Raw genomic sequence first — 21,453 nt, 5'->3', positions numbered from 1 at the left:
GATTTTAATCAAACTACAACTACACTTTTATTGCCTTCCTCAGCTCACAATGTATATTTTTCCATATTCAATGGCTGTCTTCTTTATGCTCGGAAAACATCGAAAGTCTTACCACTGACAAGAAAGCCTATTAAAATATGCAAGTGATCTTCGTCCTACAAGTATTACATATGAAATAGAAAATGATCAGTTTCATCCGAACAACTGAAGTTGTTGCATACCTAAAATATTCCACCCCGCATGAACGATTACACGACATCACTGTAACAGACCTCATTGCAATTGTCCCACGGGTATTTTGCAGGGTGCGAAATCATCTCATTCAAAATGAGGGAGAAGTTCTTTTAAACGTTATACCTGATAGTTTATGCAAAATCATAAACTATCAGAAAGAAAAGAAGCTAACCTAAGCTTATCAGCTTGTCGCAAAACACACTCATTTCCAATTATGCTATTCCGTATTGAATAAAACTTGAACAATGCAAGAAAAATGTACTCTTGAATTAAAACGTTGTGCTTTATTTTCTTGACCTTCAATGTGTTCTGCAAGCTTGCGTTAATAAGCCATCAAAAATAGAAATAAGGGTATCGTTCTAACTGGTGACTTACAGCCTAGGTTATTATCTAGTGTTACACCTAAAAATGATTGGCCATTTAAGTATTTTTGTTCAAATATAAATTTGTGTCTATTGGCTCATGTCCTTTATTAATATAACCACAAGTTAAAAGAATACTGGTTAGGTTAGAGCTCGGTAGGTTACCAGTTAGAACAATACTGAAAAGAGAAACTGTACAAAAATAAAAATTACAGCCATCCGTTAAATCTGACAAACACGAGACTACCGGTAACCTGCTAGTACTCTTTATAGAAAAAAATTATGTTTATACTCATCTTCATTGTTCTGTATATTTATTGTCTGCCATACGGTGCCCCTCCTTAACCCAAGACTGTGCCACACTTAATGCTTTCCACAAATTCAAGGGTGGTCCACACAATTTAACTGCCGAGCTCCGTCATGGCTAAGTGGTTAGCGTACGCGTCTTTGGCGCGGAAGATCCGGGTTTGATTCCCGGCGGGAGCTCATGTGGTTCGGATTCCACGTTAATCAGTAGGTACACGCCTCATATAGCCTCGCTGCTGAAAAGGACGCTAAACTCAAAATCAACTCAACTCAACAATTTAACTGTCATTAAGGCTTCTAATGTATCTATTGTTAATCGATTTCTTTCATAGCTTTTCAAATCATGTGCAACACTGAAACCACGCTCACACTCTGCAGTCGGCAGTGGAACTGATTTTATTTTCCACAACAGCAGTTTAAATACGGGAAGATCATCAATAAATTTGAGACCAGATTTCAAGTATCTCCATTCCATTACAGCTATAGATGGATTTATATCCAATAATTCAGCAGCCTTATAGACATCAGAATTGTCGCACAATGGGCTAAGTTTTTTTGAACAAAGTTTCATCAAATACTTTGAAGCAGAAAATCAGTTCATCTGCTGAAAATCTTCTTCGTAGTTCATCCAAAATCCCTTGTAAGATTTGACATCTTACTCGTTCGAATTGAAATGATGTCGAGTCATTGTCAAAACAATAACACAGATACTTCTCTTTGTAATTCGTGAGATAAACATAATCATTTTCTTTCATTTCAGTAAGAGTTGTGCACGCAGTATGTAGCTGAGTTTTCTATTTCTCGATATAATACAGATTGTTTTTTATTATTATTATTTATTGTTGTACTGACCGTAGTTAATACATGTGCAATGTCTAAAAGCAACCCTAACATAAGTATGGTTTGTCTTGAAGTTAGCTTACGATACAAACCTTCAAATTTTGCCACCGTTTGTTTACTTGACTCTTTTCTCACTTCGGAGAAGACAAATAATCAATTATGGATGGATAGTCTCAATATACGGCTAGGAGCACATCCTGTTTACTGGAAATCCAACAGATTCGAAACAGTTTCTTTACTTTCAAAACACCTTCCTCGCCAATGACTTTGACAATGTTTTCGAGGCAAGCAAATGCAGAATGCTTACTGAAGACTATAAAGTTTGTCAAGCAGATTTTCGAAGTGGTGTACTGTGTTCACGACTCCAAAAACTTTTTCTGTTACTAAATCAAGTCTATGAGCCATGCAATGAATACTGACTAAGTGAGGGGCAAAATCTCTTCTAATGCGAGCAGCAACTCTATCGTGCTTACCTATGAAAACCGGTGCGCCATCTGATCCAAGAACCACAAGCTTTTCTTTAATAATATCAGAATCAATGCCATCCTTTGCGAATGATTCAATGATCTTCATTTCTATTGTTTTTGCGTCTGCTCTCTCGATGTGTACTAGTTTATGAAAAGCTTCGAGCAATATTCCTCTCATCCACGTACGAATCAAATGCTTTTCAGAGAATCGATCTGTAGACTCATCAACGGATATAGAGAAGCAATCAGTAGACTTCGAAAATGTTACCAATTTCTTGTGTAGCTGGTCTGCAATGAAACGTGTTATCAAAGCAGCACTTTTGTCTGTATGGAGGTGAGTTCCCATGTCTAAACAATTTGCACGTTGTAATTTAATCAGTTCTGGGTGATCCCTGAAACTCCAATCTCGCTTTGCAATAGTATATACAATACGAAATACTTTTACCATTACATCCAATTGCTGTTCTTGCTTTCTCAAACACGTTTCCCTTGCTGTTTCTGCTTTTTTCTAGCGCTTTTTTCTGACGAGTAACTTATACATCTAAGCACAACCGATGACCTCAATTTAATTCATGTCTGTATACGGCATCCAAATTTTTCTTTTTCCGAGAAACATCTTTCGATGACCACGGCAACTCATTATTGGCAGTTTTAATCTTATTGTTTTTACACACGAAAGAAGCATGCAGCTTACAAACATTACACATCATGACTTCCTGTCCTGCTTTCATTTCGAAAACAAGCCATGATCTATCTTGTTTCCACGAATTTTGAAATCTTTTCCATTCCATGGGCGGTTGACTTTTTTCTAACAATGTTACATTTTGGTTAATTTTACTTGACATTGTTTTATCACTTCCATCACACGAATTCTCTGACAAATGTATTTTAGAAGCTTCCATCACATTTGCACTAAAACACTTCTTCTCAGCTTCACCCGTTTCACCACTACTGCATTCGTCACTGCTTTTGACTTATAAGCGTGAAAGAAAACATCACAATATGTGTTTTCCCGAGTACAAGAGACCGTGTTGCTGACGATCCGACATCGCATCAAATGATTCCGTGTTCACTGCTATCAAGACTTATCGTTTGCCTACTTTGGACCAATCATAGAGCATATCTCAAAATTCGGTTGATGACATGTCTGGGGTTCACCCTGCAGGGAATACTCTGTACATCCATTGAACATTAATGAAATGAGCATTTTTGGACTGCGTATGCTTGAGTTCCTTTACGCTGATAAGCACCACCATCCACAGTTTCTCGAATTCAAAATAGGGCCTCTCGAAATTTAGCTTTTTCGCGATTTTGAACAGCCCTGGCTCTGAAACTATGCACTTTTCGCCATAGGTCCATATGTACTTTTTCTTTTATTTTGATGTGATGAATCACTCCTTACAGTCTGTCGGTTTAGTTCATTAACACCCTGTATATATATATATCATCTTTCTCCCACCCCAAGTTGCGGGGATGAATTTGGGTTTAAACGGCACTGGAAATGTCACTGTTTATCTCAGTGACCCCGAAAACTACGGACTAGACACTAATACAGGCCATTTTCAATCATTTTCATATAATCTTCCTCCCCAAGTTGCGGGCCTGAATTTATATTTAAATGGCATCGGAAGTGTTATTATTTATCTCAGCAAATCAAAAAACTATGGATTCGACACTAATATCGATCATTTTTATATATCTCCCCAGCCCCCAAGTTACGGCGCTGAATTTGGATTTAAAGGGCATTAGAAGTGTTACTGTTTATCTGACTGACCCCGAAATCTATGGACACTAATATCTGTCATTTTCGTCCCTCCCCTGAGTTTCAGTGCTGAATTTGGATTTTAGCAGCATCAGAAGTGTCACTGTTTATCTCAGCAACCCCGAAAACTCTGGATGCGACACTAATATCGGTCATTTTCAATATATATTGCCTTTTCCTTCCTCCAAGTTGAACCTTCAAAGTGAAATGATAAAAACCATCCGAAGCCCGAATTTCATCTATGTTGAAAATTTTATCGAGATCCGTCTTTTGGTTCAAGAGTTGTTAAGTTACAAATTAGTCACTTTCAATTTCATATATAGAGAGATAATGTGTCACAATTGAAAACGTATTTGTTTACATACAAAATTTTGCACATAAAGTTTATGTAAAAGCCTATATTAGAATATTAAATAACAGTAATTATACTTAGGTATGTTTTAGCGCATGAGTATTAGTGAAATTTGCCTACTGCTTTCTCTTAAGAAGTAATTTGCTTAAAGTTAACAAAATTTCGCCAGATCAAGGAGCACATTAAGAACTCAGTTTCATTCAAGAGCCCTATTTGTTGCAACAGAAACGCTTCATGATGGTAGATGTGTATGCAACTGTAAAAGTTTTGTAATTAATGCACAACCGCGAATAAGCGACTAAAAAGTACATAAAGGAAATGAGTACAGACTATTAATTTTCAATAATAATTACAACAGTTTTATTTTCGATTGCTTCTTCTTCTTCTTTTTAAATATTTGCAGTATTGAAATTTCTTAACTTACACTTTCCACGCGTTCGAAAAAAAAAAAACGGTTCCATTACTAGTAAAATTAACCTAATACAAAGATTTTTGTTATTTTCCCAATTTTTCCAAAATTTCCGGAAAGAAACCGGAAAAAAACTGTTCTTTACCAACGGGTTCAAAATTTTCGGAAATTTTACAACACTAATTCAGACTGGCTCAAACCAGCACATAGTTAATAACTACAAAGTGTTTGTTGCGCTATTGGTGTGTTACAGTATTAATTTTGGATTTTTCTGTGTGGTTAATTCAGGTAAGTTAAACAAGCTTCTTGTTGTTAATAAAGATTCTGTATGTGTTGACAGTAGAATAACAATATTATTTAAATGAATAGTTTGGTAGGTTTTAAGAGGTGCATTATTTTTCGTATGTTGGATGTGGTCCCAATACCGGACAGCAGGTCCGTAGCTAGCCTCCAAATTTAGGGGGGGCTAAATGTAAATTAGGATGGGCACACACAGAGACACAGACATTATACTATATATATATATATATATATATATATATATATATATATATATATTGTCTGTCTCTGTGTGTGATGATGAAGAATTTCTTATGCTCTTAAAACTAAAACTACAGCGTGAAGGAATTATTATTAAAATTTTCCCCTATAGCGTTAGTACAACTGTACCTGAAAGCTAGAATACTGTGTGTCTCCTTTTTATTTTATTTGTTATGGCAACAAAATATTTATTCCGTTTTCTCATCTTCAAGGAAATAAAAAAAATATTTGTTAAAAAAATAGTTGGCCGAACGAACCAATCATTAAAATTTCCAAAGAATTAGTACAGGAAATACGTTTTTTAATTTTTGATGACTGAAAAAATATTTGTGAAACCTGAAAACATCTAGAGAGTAATGAGATTTAATACTATCTTCAAAGAGATTCTACAGAGAAGGGTCTCAGAATCTTAAATCAATATTTTGAAATACATGTGGCCTAAACAAATATATGCATGGACAGTACTATGAACAGACGGATGGAGTCGCCATGGGATCACCACTTTCACCAGCAGTTGCGAATTTCTTTATGGAAGATTTTGAGCAAAAAGCATTAGAACTGACACCTTTCAAGCCGTCATGTTTTTATAGATTCGTAGATGATACCTTTGTCATCTGGCCTCACGGAGAGAAGACACTGCATTTGTTCCTAGAATTTCTTAATGAACAACATAGTAACATCAAGTTCACAATGGAGATTGAAAAGGACGGATGCTTGCCATTCCTGGACATTCTCATCCGCCGCAAGCCCGACGGTAGTCTCGGCCATAGCGTCTACAGGAAACCTACTCACACTGACCTCTATCTCAATGGCAACAGTTTTCATCATAAGTCACAGCGAAACACCGTCTTCAGCACACTAGCACATAGAGCGAAAGACATCTTAGACGAAGAATCCCTCCCTCGGGAACTGGATCATCTCAAAAAGACGCTACTCCAGAATAATTACAAGAAGCATGATATCAGTTTGGCCCTGAAAAGGACCTTTTCTGAACAGAGGAAATCCAAAGAAGAAACTGAAGAACCATTGAGTATAGCAGTTTTACCATACACTGGACAACTTTCTAGGAAGATCTCCCGGATTCTGAAAAAACACAACATTAAGACCATACACAAGCCGCCACCAAAAATCAGAAACTTACTTCGCCCGATCAAAGATGACTTGGGCTTAAAGACACCAGGCATGTATCGTATACCCTGTGAATGCGGAAAGGCATATATAGGACAAACAGGACGCACCATTGAACAACGTTGCAGAGAACATGAAAATTGCATTAGATTATTCCATCCAGAAAAATCAGGTTTAGCTGAACACAGTTTAACAGAAGGCCATAAAGTTTTATTTAAGGACACATCCATCATTACCAAGAGCACCAATTACTGGACCAGGATAGTAGCCGAATCTCTTGCCATAGTTCATGAACCGAACAACGTTAATAGAGACACTGGATTTCAACTCAACCCCCTGTGGAACCCGGTCATCAGCACCACAGCAAAGAAAACGACACACAAACATTCAGATAACCCTCAGCCAATCAGTACCACGGACTACGGAACATAGCCAGCCAATCACAGCTCCAGTTTTCAGATTGAATCAGCCAATCAGGAACCAGCATTTTCGCCAGCCCAGAGTATATATTACTTATATCCACTGATCTCTACATAATTGCCCTGATGATGAGAACGATGACAGCTCTCGAAACGTTGGCCTATCGACCAGTTTTCACCTGGCTGATTGCCCGAGAAGAACTTTATCATATACGCCGCCAGGAAAGCTTCAAATCTTACTTCAAATATATGCATATTGGAAAAATGAAATTAACATTTTACCTGTATTATTATTTACATCTCCTTAGATATGAAACTTTATATTTCTTTAAATATCACGCGCTTTATTTTACACTTGTACTTCTAAACATTTCTTTTTTTTTTTTTTATGGTGATGCTCGAAAGAAATAATGATATGTTTATGGGTTTTTGCTATCTACAAATTTATAAATTTCATAAGATTAAGAAACACAAACACAATACGCATATATACACTCCTCATGTTGGCACACTATAATAGAAACAAATTGAACATTTGAACAATCACTAACAACACAATCACAGTATAAGTCTCCTTGTTTTGGATGCTGCCAATCTTAAAACAATTGTGTCCAGATCGAGGTTTCTGGTGATGTCCTTGTAACTCAGCAAAACAAGATCGGCACGGTGCAGTTAATGTACAACTCCTTTTGAAAAAATGCCCTAACAAAGAAATAATTCCTCTCACCTGAAGTAGTTCTATATAAAGGTTGACCGGCTTCAGGGCAGAAATTTAGTAAAGAAAATATTTAAATTTACAAACGTATAATTTCTAATTGCTTTCTTTTTAGTAACTGAAAAAATACTTTTTGCATAACAGCTGTGAGTTCCATTTTATCACAACACATTTCAATTTTTAGACGTAGTGGATCCCGTAGCCAGGTCACGCGGACCCCTGGGGTCCGCGGACTCCAGTTTGGGAACCACTGTTCTAGACTCTTTGGAACATACTATTAACAATCATTTAGGATGATTGCTACTAAAGTCATGTTTAAGTAAAAATAATCTGTTATGATCTGGTACTCGAGCATTCAAATAAGAAGTAACTCCAAAAGAGTTCCCTGTTCTAGCGCAGTTACCTTCTTTCTCGAAACGAAATTGATAAGAGAAGTAACAGTTCATTAAATTTTCTTTGTATAGTTTAATTCATATCAAAGTATACATGAAATTCTTCTTTACATTGTACAAATAAGAATTCGAGATTAGTTGCTTTCGTAGATACTAAAATGTTTAAGTTAAGAACTAATTATTTAAACAGCTATTTACTTATTTCTATTGAAGATATCTATTCTTCAAAATGAAACTACATTAACAAATTGTTAGTTTTGTGGGCTACCCCGTAGCCTCATGGGTACAGCGCTCGCCTTCAGCGCGTTTGGTTTCGGGTTCACACCGTACTGGGAATCCTCGGATTCAAACCGATAGTGATTTGGATGTTACTTTAAGCTATAGGTCCCGTTTCTTTATAGCCTCCCTGCTGAAGAGAGACGCTAAACTCCCCAACGCACACTGTTTTAAGTCAAAGGTGAAATTTCAAATTTATAAAGCATTATACATAATATCATCCAATAAGGTTCAATTTTTAATTGAAAATTCTGTTTTTCCTATAAGTGTAACTACTACCTCCGTTTAGTCCGCTGCATTTTTTGTTTACATACCAGAAGACTGCAAGGTATTCATTTACAAAATAGTAACTTTGCATGATTAGGCTTACGTCTAATGATCTGCTTGAACATTTGATTCTGGCACCAAAGATTGGCAACAATTACTAAATTATTTTAATATAAGTATCTAATTATTCACCCCCGATGAAGAAGTGAATCGAACTTATATTTAGTTTAAAGATATATTATTCTAAGTTATTTAACAAATAGTCAAGTTGCTGCTACACTACAATTCTCATTCTTCAAGTGAACTTCGGTGCATCTTCAGAAATCAGCATCAACCAACTTTCAATTACAACCATGTTCAACTCACAACACAACAAGAGTAAACACAATTCAGAAAAGGAATCTTTTCTTACTCCGTTATCACGTGACATAAAACGTAGTCAAAATCCCCCACCCCTCTCTCTCTCCATGTCCAATATACACAAAACAAACCCATACGCCTGTGTGATTATTAGAGCGAAGCAGTTGCGACCCCCTGTTGAGGGATGCTGTCTTTTCAATCTCTCGCATATTAACCGAAAGCCAATGACTCACAACAAAAGGATGTTTTCAGTTGCAAATTCCAAAAAGAACAGGAAGAATAAACTCTTCGTCCGCAGATTAAGGTAAAAGTATATTTTTCTGAACACAAATACATGTTTGCCGATAGAATAACCATAAATTATTTTTCTCCTGCAGCGAAGGTCGTTTGCACATGGAGCATTGTATATCACTCTAAAGTACATTTGGATATACAATTTCTTCCAACGGTGGGGTCACTCGGTCGAAAAAGTGTAACACGCTTTTTCAGGCCAGCCACCCTGAATGAGGTTTTCCTGGGTTTTCCTCATTCACACCAGGCAAATGCCGGGGTGGTACCTAACTTATAGGTCCCAGGCCACCTCCTTCCCTCCCCAATCCTTTCTTCCTTCCCTTTCCCCGGATTGTGTGCTCGCCGAGGGACGTCATCCCTCAAATCGTGACGGGCTAAATGGCCTTAGATGCCGAAAGCCCAGAAATCTAAATCCTAAATCCTAAAATTTCTTCCAACATTTCAGTCAGTGTTCGAATTAAATTTTCGAACGAGAGGGGGATGCTTATGTATTGCTGCTGTAAATGTAGAAGGCGAAAATTTATGTTACTTCTGTGATACGAGCCGGACATAAATTTTTACCGAAGGGGAATTTCCCCGGCATCCCCCGTTAATTCGAACTATGATTTTAGTTAGGGGGCTGCAAAAAATTTAGGAGGGGCTGAGTCCACCCTAGCCCCCCCCGTGACTACGGGCCTGCCGGACAGCACATGTGTCCCAGTACTGGACAAACTTTGCCAAGTGATACCAAGTATACGGAAGCCAGTGTTTAATGTCAGGCTGCACTACCAGAATGGAAAAAGGTAAGAAAGGAAAATGGGATGAAACTGGGCTGAAAACAAACAGTGTCAGAGAAAGCCAGAATTAGTGATGGATAATCCGCCAAATGCATCGAACGTGAACCCTTTAGCACATTCTACTCATCAGGACTTGAATCCAGCTGCTCCTTCAATGTCACAAGCCTTCCAAAATGCCTCAGAACAATGTCCCCTGTAGCTATTAATTCGCAGAGGAAGATTGCTATACGGAAGAGAAGAGCAGAAGAAAGTGAAATTTTGACATCAACGCCCTATAAGAAACAGAAACGTCTAAAAGAGAAGGAAGAAAAAGAAGAGGAGCAAGACTTCCTGGGAACATTACAACACAGATCTTTGCCAGAAGAAAAATTCAGTTTCGAAATGACATTGGAAAGGATAAAAATGAAGAAAAATATGAAGATGGAGAGAACAAATCCAAGAAGATTACATGCCTTCTTTGTGAGGAGACATTAGAAGAGGACTGGGTCCAATGTTGCATCTGTTGTTGAGCTCATATTGCATGTGCTGACAGCGATACTGTGAATTATTTTGTACGTGAACACTGCAAAACATAACTGAGAATATATTCCTTAACTAACTGAACTCGATAAGTTTATCCTACTTACTGCTGTTACACAAAGAATTATGTGTCCGGTACTGGGAAGTTTTTTTTTTTTTTTTCATCATTAAAGATACCTTTGGAAATTCATAAATAATTCAGAAAATAAAGCAGACTTTAACTTCATTTTACAGTATATTATATTTCTTTTTACTCTTTACTTTTACTGTAAATTTTGTTTTTATTCGCCGAGAGAATTTTGAGAAATAATGGAAAATGCTTAAGTGTCCGGCACTGGGGCAAAGCTTCCATCATATTTGCACTAAAACACTTCCTTCTCAGCTTCACCCGTTTCACCACTACTGCATTCGTCACTGCTTTTGCTCGTGAATAGCGACTATTATTGTTAACATGCGAATTGTCACTATTTAGTTTGCGAACTTTATTGTCTGATTCAGAATTAACGTTGAAGTATTTTGTAATTACGTTATTCGTAGCACTCTTCCTACGTTTCATTTTTGTTGTATTCAAGAAGCCAATAACACCGCACTTAAGTATGATCACCTTAGTAATAGAAGGACAAAAAAGAATAGTTACTTCGGATCTCATCTCTATTTTGTTTTCAGAGTTGGCAAATCAAAGCACAGTTTAACTGTTTAATTGTCTTCACTACATATTTATTTTTGCTTAACGCTAATTGCACTTCGATGACTTTCATTATACTTTTCCTACTGAAATATTTGCGAATGTATTGAAAAGTGTGTTGAACTTGTATTAATGGGGTACGTGTGCCTGTGAAAGTATTTTGTAGGGAAACTAACGTTACATTTTCAAGAAATATGTATGACTTCTGACAAATACCTGCATATTCTCTTCCCCCCCCAGTAACTCTGCGGCGAGGAGATTACTTTCCAAAAAACAATAAGTGAGAGGCATTCCCCCTCATCCCCCCAGGATTTCGCACCCTGGTATTTTGTTCCAGTCCGGCTAGCAGGAGTTCCAGAGGTTATTTATTGTGCGAACCTGACGTGATGAAAGGAGTCGTCAGTCTAAAAACACAATAATCCATAGGACTAGCATCTGGACTCTTAATGAGAATATCCTCGAGTATGGATATTAGTTGCAGCAATAGCGGCTATAGAAAGCTAGTGATATTTTGGCCGTCTGATTTGAACCTTTGTCCCGGTGTAGTTCCACACGGTTGGTGTGATCGCCATACAATGCTATTCCGTCTTCTTAAACAGAGAATAGAATACGTTCTTGGCAATAAGCAGCCCTTGACAGTTTTTCGACACTACGAATTTTGAGATGCCTACTGTAGCAGAAGAAAGTAGTAACAACTACAAAATCTTTCGAGACACTTTCTTTGCATTGATGCGCAAACTTACGTTGGTCTTTTCCAAGAACACCTCTGTAGATAATGGCCAAAATTTTCCCATACTTAGTTCACTGCCACAACAAATTCCAAGCAATTACCAGTTAGATGACACGCATACAGCCCCACCTTTTGCTCTTTAGCTTTGCGATATGCCGTGGTGTTAATTTGCACATATTGGTCTTGTAGATAGTGTGCTGCCTCTATTTATTAAGATTTACACGATTCACCGTTGATTGTGCCACATGTAACCGTTTGGCCATTACACGGTGTAGTAATGGGATCTCACAGTCCGTCGTATTCCCAATTTTTTTTTTTTTTTTTTTTTTTTTTTTTTTTTTTTTTTAGCACAGGTCTCGAAAGTTTCACTGACACCTTCTTACGATGACATGTTATTGCTGGTGTGAGTTACAGAGGATGCTGTTGTGAATAATGTTTAATTACAACATTACTAGTGGCCCGTCCTACTGCAAAGCCATTGCTTCGACATTGTTCTAATAGGAAGAAATGATAACGCTTGCATGGGAAAGAGTTATTACGTACCCTTTACAAATGCAACTATTTTCAGCGGCATTCTGCACACAGGCACACTTTCACTCTCCCACACAATAGCTGAGAGACTGATACACATGTACGTATCAATTTTATTGTTTTATTGTTTAAAACTCTTGTGATAGATAGAATATTATTTAATTTGTTAGATAAAGAGCAAAACAAATCTATTATTATTATTATTATTATTATTATTATTATTATTATTATTATTATTATTATTATTATTATTATCTAGTTTTAAATTCAAAATTCGAAACAAATGTTCAGTATATTAAGATAAATAAGATTGAAATAATTTATTACTAGTATCAATCAGTTATACTAGTACATTACTTCAGTTTCCGCAGAAACTGTGTGTGTGACATACCGGTAGATGTTCATTTTACTCCGACCTCACTCACCCTTGCCCTCGCAGTAGCAGTTGGCCCTCGCCCTCGCAGTGACAGTTAGCCCTTACCCTCGTTCACCCTCACCCTCGTGCTGGAAACTTGTCCTTGCCTTCGCGTACCCTCGCCCTCGTGCTGGAAACTAATCCTCGCCCTCGTTCACCCTCGCCCTCGCAAAGGGAGTTGTCCATCGCCCACGCTCGCCCTCGCCCTCGTGAAGGGAGTTGTTCATTGCCCTCGCTTGCTCTCGCCCTCATATCATTGAGGGCGAGGTTATTTAGGGTGAGGAAGCCCTCGCGAGGTTCAGATCCACAATTTTCCAGTCTATTTGCTGAATTATTTCCTTAACATACGTCCTAAACAAAGAAACTAAACATACCGTCGTATAACTTACTATGGATCACCTAAAATAGAAAAAATCATTGACTACTCCACGCTTAATATTACCATAAATATGTTCAGATAAAATTTGAATAGTTTCCTGTACATCTTTCGGTGCAAACTGGTGTTGCCCATGAGACGAGACGAGATCAGAATTAAGGTTTACCATCTCGTTTCATAAATTTTATAGGTCTCGTCTCAATTCTCGGAAACTTCTTTATTGTCTCGATTCTCGACGACTCACTTCTCGTCTCGTTCTGTAAATTTTACGTACAAAATTTATTCCTTTATCTAGAAGTTCTCAGAATCCTTCTGCGTCACGAAAGTTGTAAGAAGGGCGTATCTAACAACATTTAAACCATATATATATTATTGAAATATATTGTGATCTGAGTATCTTTAAAGGCTCATATCACACTTTAATGCTCTTCATTCTGATCGCACAATTACTTTTATCAATTTATAGATTTTACGTACGGAACATTTAGCACAAAAATAGTGCTTGAGACCTAAGACTTGAGTGAACTAGTGTTGCTCACGAGATTCGAAAAAATTCTTGTCTTATCTCGTAGTGCAAATTATAAGAGTGATAACGGTGATGAGGTTTAAAAAGTGCTGTTTTCAGCATATTGTTTCTTATAATTATTAACACATAAGGAGAAATATAAGATTTATGTAAAAGATTGAGTTAGTTATTTCCACGAAATTAGTTTGGTGAATTTCGTTTACAATTACAGCAATAATAGTCCTTGTAATATGTGGTATATATTTCTTATGTGCAAAAATCATTGACCCATTTTTTAAATGTTACTTTGTGTGTAGAAGTTCGATTCTATTTTTACTAAGGTGATGAGGAAGACACCTCTACTAAAATCAAAGAAATCTCTGCGTCAGCACAGGACGAAGTGTCGTTTGCCCCTTACCGCGCTTTTACATTATCCGGTGATTTGCCAGATCCGTATCCGGCAAATTGCCGGACAAGGTAGGAAGATATTGCAGGCAATGGAGCTTTTCACATATGTGCGGCGGTTGCCGGACATTTATCCGGCGAGGAAAAACAGCCGGATCTCCCTGCTAGAATCCGGCGCGGCAGATTGCCGTGTATAGCCAAGCGGGACATTACAAGCAATGAAGCTCTTCACATATAGGCGGCAAACTGCCGGATGGGTGTTGGGGGAGGAAGCAAGTGTTGCCAGAAATGAGTAGAGAGTGGCTGAGATAATATGGATGCGTGTGTTTTACGTATATTTATGTGTTTGTGTGGAGCGTGTTTGTGTATCTGGTTATGTTCTAGCCCACTGCACCTGGAGTAATTTTAACCAAACCTTTCACATACAATATATGAGAAAAGATCACATGTAAAAATAATCGAAAACGACCGATACTACCGAAGTGTCTAATCCATAGGTCGTTGATTAAAGAGTCCAAATCAATATAAATTATATTTTTCTATGTAATAGAAGATTATGAAATAAATGTTCGGGTAGCATTGGGCAAATGAGCTTGTAATTCTATAAATTTGTGGTGCCCCAAAATTGAAATATACACTATCAAATATTTCAGCAATATTATATATTTAGTAATAATACCTTTATGTACTTTTGCAAAGCAAGAGAGAATTCATGATGTGATATTTCATAAATATACCGTACTTTATATATTTTATAATTATCTTTAACACTTCTATGGTTGTAATTTCTTGAATAGTCCCTTGAATACAGGGACTACAACAGTACTTTAAAGAGGCTTGAGTCAATAGTCGGAACGCTTAAAACAAAAGAATAAACCCAAAATACTATTATAATAATAATAATAATAATAATAATAATAATAATAATAATAATAATAATAATAATAATAATAATAATAATAATAATAATAATAAATAATGTCTGCAGATTAGCCTTGGGCTCAGTGGTTGTGTTGACTTGGGATTCTAGCAGTGGCGGATCTAGCCGGGGATCCTAGACCCCCAGCTTTTAGGGTGACGAAAATAATTTAAGCTTTTATTTATATATTTTTGAAACTTTACAGTAAACTCATGACATATTTCTCATAGTCTGGGATCTGGCAGCCCCCCCCCCCCAGTTTTTACCTTCAGACCCGCCACTGGATTCTGGGATAGATCTCAACCACCGACTATCCTGAAAGGACTTTATCCTGGTTTTCTCAGTCACAACAGGTGAATATCTGGATCGTATTTTAAATATCCAGAACCTGGTCGTTATTTTCCTCAAGTCTATCGACTGTGGAAACAGTATAGAAAATCTCCTTCAAGTTACCACTTCTCAAAAAAAATAAAATAAAATAAAATAAAAATAAAAAAATAAAAATAAAAAAAATAGGCGAACCCATGTGTGTCTGACTTTTTTTCTCTGTCTGTCTTAACAAGGCGAGTAGAAGACACTTTTTGCATCTGTCCATTGCAACTACCACAACACAAGAGTCACAAAATTTTGTTTCTTGAGTTGCACAGCAACCCTGCTCGCATATTTTTCATCCACGGCAAAGCGCCGGATAATGTGAAAGGGTACACTTCTCATCCGGAAAATCGCCGGATAATGTGAAAGAAGCCTAAGTCGTTGATTAAAGAGTCCAAATCAATATAAATTATTTTTTCTATGTAATAGAAGATTGGGAGAAATAAATGTCCGGGTAGCACTGGGCAAATGAGCTTGTAATTCTATTAATATGTGGTGCCCCAAAATTGAAATATACACTATCAAATATTTCAGCAATATTATATATTTAGTAATAATACCTTTATGTACTTTCGCAAAGCAAGAGAGAATTCATGATGTGATATTTGATAAATATACCGTACCTTATCTATTTTATAATTATCTTTAACCCTTCTATGGTTGTGATTTCTTGAATAGTCCTTTGAATACAGGGACTAGAGCAGAGCTTTAAAGAACTTGAGTCAATAGTCGGAACGCTTAAAATAAAAGAATAAACCCGAAAAACTACAATAATAATAATAATAATAATAATAATAATAATAATAATAATAATAATAATAATAATAATAATAATAATAATAATGCCCACAGATCAGCCTTGGGCTCAGTGGTTCTGTTGACTTGGGATTCTGGCAGTGGCGGACCCAGCCCGGGGCCGGGGTCCTAGGCCCCACCAGTTTTCAGGGTGACGAAAATAATTTAAGCTTTTATTTATATATTTTTGAAACTTTACAGTAAACTCATGATATACTTCTCATAGTCTGGGGTCTGGCAGCCTCCCCGTTTTTACCTTCTAGATCCGCCACTGGATTCTGGGATACATCTCAACCACCAACTATCCTCCAAGGACTTTATCCTGGTTTTCCCAATCACAACAGGTGAATACTGGGATCGTATTTTAAATATCCAGAACCTGGTCGTTATTTTGCTCAAGTCTATCGACTGTGGAAACAGTATAGAAAAATCTCCTTCAAGTTACCACTTCTCAAAAAAAAAAAAAAAAAAAAAGTGAACCCATATGTGTCTCTGACTTTTTTTCTCTGTCTGTCTTAACAAGGCGAGTAGAAGACACTTTTTGCATCTGTCAATTGCAACCACCACAATACAACATGAGTCACAAGGTTTTGTTTCTTCAGTTTGTCACAGCAACCCTGCTCGGATATTTTTCATCCACGGCAAAACGCCGGATAATGTGAAAGGGTACACTTTTCACCCGGCAAACTGCCGGAAACGGATCCGGCAAATCGCCGGATAATGTGAAAGAAATGTTACCCTAGCGACACCATGTTGCGGCAAGCTTCAGATCATTGGAGAAGCCCCTCACTGCTCCCTCTCCCCCCAGGAGCCCGTTGTGAATTCAGCCCTAGGTTACCTGTAGGCGTTACAGCTGCATATAAATATCTTTTCTTCGAGTACCGTAAACTGAAGATTCATTCTGACGACTTTTCTAAGAAATGCGTATTGGTTGGTAAGTAAGTAATATTGTCTAATAATAATAATAAAAAAAGATAGGAACATCTGTCCGACCGAACTTTATTACTACTGTAAAAGAACTGATTAAGAAATTATCATATTTAATGTATTTTAGCAGGACAATATCGCTGCTGCCGTTTTGCGTCCCTTGGGGTTTTGGTAGTGTACGAATTGATTCCCGCATTCGACAAGTTTGTCTAACGATAACATCCGAGTTGATTCCCAACACTACGAACCCTCACTGTCCGTGTTGATTCACGAGCTGCTTTTACACAGTTCCTGTAGATATTGCTACTCATTTGAGAGAAACCAGTTCATTGTGTGCCAGCGATGGATTTGAAGTGATGCCAAGTGAAAAGGGCAAGCAACTGTTGGTGATAGATGGTTACAAATTTTGTTTCGATAAGTGTCTCGTCGGTGGGGTTGAAAGATATAAATGTACGAGAAGAACATGTGAGTGTTTTTGTAGAAAATTTGTGTGAGCGCCCGTCGAAACTTATACGCATCGAGTTAGCTAATAGTGATATCGACATCTCACAACACGTGATTTAGTTCGAATTAGGAAAAATATTGATGCTGCTCGCTCACGCAAGCTTCCGAAATTGCCTAATAACTTAAAAGAACTCCACGAAGCCCTAGAGAAAAGTGTTTTCAACACAAACAGGGGCGAAAACGTTTTGTTTGTGAACGACTCAGAAAAGAATATTGTTGGTTTCTCATGTGAAAGTAATTTGAATTTTCTTAAGAATTCGAAAACTTTATATGTAGACGGGACTTTCAAGAGCTGCCCTAAGCTGTTCCACCAAATATTTATAATTCACGTGTAAATAATATATATATATATATATATATATATATATATATATATATATATATATATATATATATATATATATATATATTTCCCGTTGGTATTTTTATTTATCCCAAACAAAACCTCTGAGACATACAAGGAAGCTTTGTGCTGAATTAAAAATATCACCAATCCAGACATTATATACGTTGACTTTGACCGCACTCCACCAAGAAATTGCTTACGTTTGGCCCCAAATGACTATAAAGGGCTGCAGATTCCATCTCGGACAGTCATGGTGGAGAAAAATTCAACCCTTGGGACTGTTAAATGACTTTAAATCAAAAGACTCTGAACTAGGAGCACTTCTCAAAACCTTGTTTGGACTGCCTCTTCTCCCACCAGATCAAATTGAAGACTGCTTCGTAGAAGATCTAATGTTCCGCAAACCTACACATGGAAAAACTGTATGAATTTTTTGATTATTTACTTGAGGCCTATATTCTCGCAAACAGCGACTTTCTACCCATAATGTGGGCCGACTTTAATAGTAGTTCTGAACGTACTACTAACTGTTGCGAAGCATTCCACTTTAAACTGAACACTCAATTTTACTCTCCCCACCCAAACATTTTCCACCTGATAGAAACAGTGAAGGGTGTTCAGACTGAAACTTATGTTAAAATGAGAAGCGAGAAGAAGACCACTCCCAAAAAATACGGGACAAACAGAACTATATAGAAGAACAAATGATTAAAGTAACAGAGTCTACCATTACCCGTTACGAATATCTTCGGAAAATCTGCTACAAGTTTCTCCCATGTACATAATTCCATTACTTATGCTTGACAGTTGCAACTTAGCACGTAAATTATGAGAGTAACAATAAAAAAATAAAAATGTGTAATGCATGTGAACTAGTGTTTCTTAATAGGTGGTCGGCGGTATCTTTTCCTGACTGTGTTTAGTGAATGAGTTCAGTGATTGAAAACACTTTAGTAGTGTGCTTAGTGATGCAAATGAAGTTGACATATTTACTCCAGCATCTTCCAAGTAGCGGAAATGGTGAGTTAAAAGTATTTTTTTTTCTTTTTCTATAGTTTGTTCACTGTATAAAGTTTCTCAAAGTTATATTGCAACTTGCATCTGTCAAGCGAGTTATTCAAAGTTGAAAGTTGGAATTATTTAGAATAGTTTCCTTAACTACAACTTCACAAGCAGCCAAGGCACGCTATGGGAATCAACTCGTACGCTAAGGGTAAAAATGCACTCACCAGATGGGAATCAACTCGTACGCTAGGGGTAAATCCACTGTCAGCTAATGGGAATCAACTCGTCCGTTTCGGAATCGATTCGGTATCAGCCGACAATATGTCTTCAAACACATAATTAAAAGGAGAGGCTGCTCCTGAGAGAAGTCATATACTGTAGTTAAAAATTTAAAGCTTTTTTGCTTCAAAGTAAGGGGGGAAAAGTTAATCTAATGAACTTAGAAGGTGCAGGGATCGATTGGGAACACTATTGCGGGACCCCAGGTTCCGAACTAACTTGCATATATATTGCATATACTATATTGCCCCAAGACACACACGTATGTATATGTATATATATATATATATATATATATATATGTGTGTGTGTGTGTGTGTGTATGTGTCTGTCTGTCTGTCTTTGAGCATATAAAACTTGGTATTAGGTGGGAGAAGAAAAAACACAAAGAAATAGCACCGAGGTTACACCATGCTTGTGTTCATGGGCGTATCATATCACTTAATATCTATTTTTACAACAGAAGTTGGAAACAAAAAAAAAAAAAAAAAAAAACTACTGCTCAATCAACTTCAGAACATATTGCTTGTTTCCAGAAACTTAATACAAACTATTCATTTAATAATTAAGCGCCAGCCTCAACTAAAAAAAAGAACGCGAGCCGAACTGAGAGGCCCGAGCCCGAGTGAACGCGAGCCCAGTTGAGAGAAGTGAGCGCGAGCCCAGTGCAAAATGGCCATCTATGAATAAAAGTCATTCCGTCAAGTCTTTTTGCATCTGACTCTTTAAACATGACAGTGTAGACACTTTTTATCTAAAATGTCTCTACCACAGGCAGGGCAACAATGAAGCACACTCGCTTCTAAACGTAGCGCTATTTCTATCCGGAAACATTCATGAGAAACATGTAAATATTATATTCATTTGCATTATTATTTTTAATAATTATATGGAAGTACACAATAAGAATTGTCTACTTCAATTAAATGAAATGAAGAATCTTGCTATGACATCAACTTTTTATTTATAAGACATGGCAGATCTTATTTTAAATATTATATTCCTCTAAAAATGGTAAAACACCAAATTCAGAATAGTTGTTGTTAAGGAAGCTTGTCCTCCTCCCTCGCGTACCCTTGTTCTCGCGAAGGAAATTGTTCCTCGCCCTCGCGCACCCTTACTATCGCAGTGGAAGTTGATCCTCGCCTTCGTACACTCTCGCCATCGCGCACCCTCGCCATCGCGAAGGAAGTTGTCCATCACCCTCGCTCGCCCTCGCCATCGTGTTGAAGACTCGTCCTCGCCGTCGTTCACCCTCGCCCTCGCGAAGGGAGTTGTACATTGCCGTCGCGCACCCTCGCCCTCGTGCTGGGAATTTCTCCTCGCCATCGTTGTCGAAACTTGTCCTCACCCTCGCGCACCCTCGCCATCACTGTCGAAACTTATCCTCGCCCTCGCAGTGACATTTTATTTTTACCCTCGTTCGCCCTCGCAGTGACATTTGGTTCTCACCCTTGTTCACCCTCGCCCTCGCGAAAGTAGTTGTCCATCGCCCTCGCTCGTCCTTGCCCTGATGTTGGGAATTTCTTCTCGCCCTCGCACACCCTCGCCCTCGCGCACCCTCGCCCTCGTGTCATTGTGGGCGAGGGAATTTGAGGGTGAGGATGCCCTCGAGAGGGCCACCCTCGCGAGGGTGAATATCTCTGGTGTGTAATACCCAAAAACTGGATGTGGTTAACTGCATCGAAAATTTTTGTTAGATATAATGAGATCATACTTGTTCCAGTGAATTACCAAACGCATACAATATCTTAAACGTAACTTCACCCATTGATTATAACTATGTCTGTTCTGTATATATCTAAGATCTGTTTGTATGATTTCTATTACAATGTGTTAGAGAAAAAGTATGGAGATAAAGTGAAATTATTAATGAGTGATACTGATTATGTTATAGGCAATATTGGAATAGATCATGTATATGAGGATATGAAAAGTATGTATGAGTATTTTTATACATCCGATTACAAAGAAAGTAATGAATATGGATTGAAACAGGCTAAAAACAAGAAAAGATAAAAAAGAAAGATTAAATAAGAAAATAAAAAGGAATAAAATAAAATGTTAAATCAGAAATATCTTTCAAGGATTATAAAAATTGTGTTTTAGAAGATAAGGAATTATACAACATACAGAATACAATTTGAAGTGAAAAGCATAATGTATATTTAGTAGAAGAAAACAAATTAGCATTACGATTCCACGGTAATAAAAGATACGTATTAGAAGAGGGTATACATACTC

The 21,453-nt window shown here is 37.3% G+C and overlaps 1 protein-coding gene across 5 annotated transcripts in view; it reads right to left on the bottom strand.

Moving 5' to 3' along the window:
- LOC145673470 (zinc-regulated GTPase metalloprotein activator 1-like) overlaps positions 1 to 21,453 on the bottom strand; it is a 999,800-nt gene that overhangs the window by 913,818 nt on the left and 64,529 nt on the right. The gene's annotated exons all lie outside the window — the stretch shown is intronic.

This window comes from Thermobia domestica, chromosome 16 (genome assembly GCF_964235325.1).
Source record: "Thermobia domestica chromosome 16, izTheDome1.hap1.1, whole genome shotgun sequence".
Classification (NCBI taxonomy): Eukaryota; Metazoa; Arthropoda; class Insecta; order Zygentoma; family Lepismatidae; genus Thermobia; species Thermobia domestica.
This window is presented reverse-complemented; position numbering and strand designations above follow the sequence as displayed.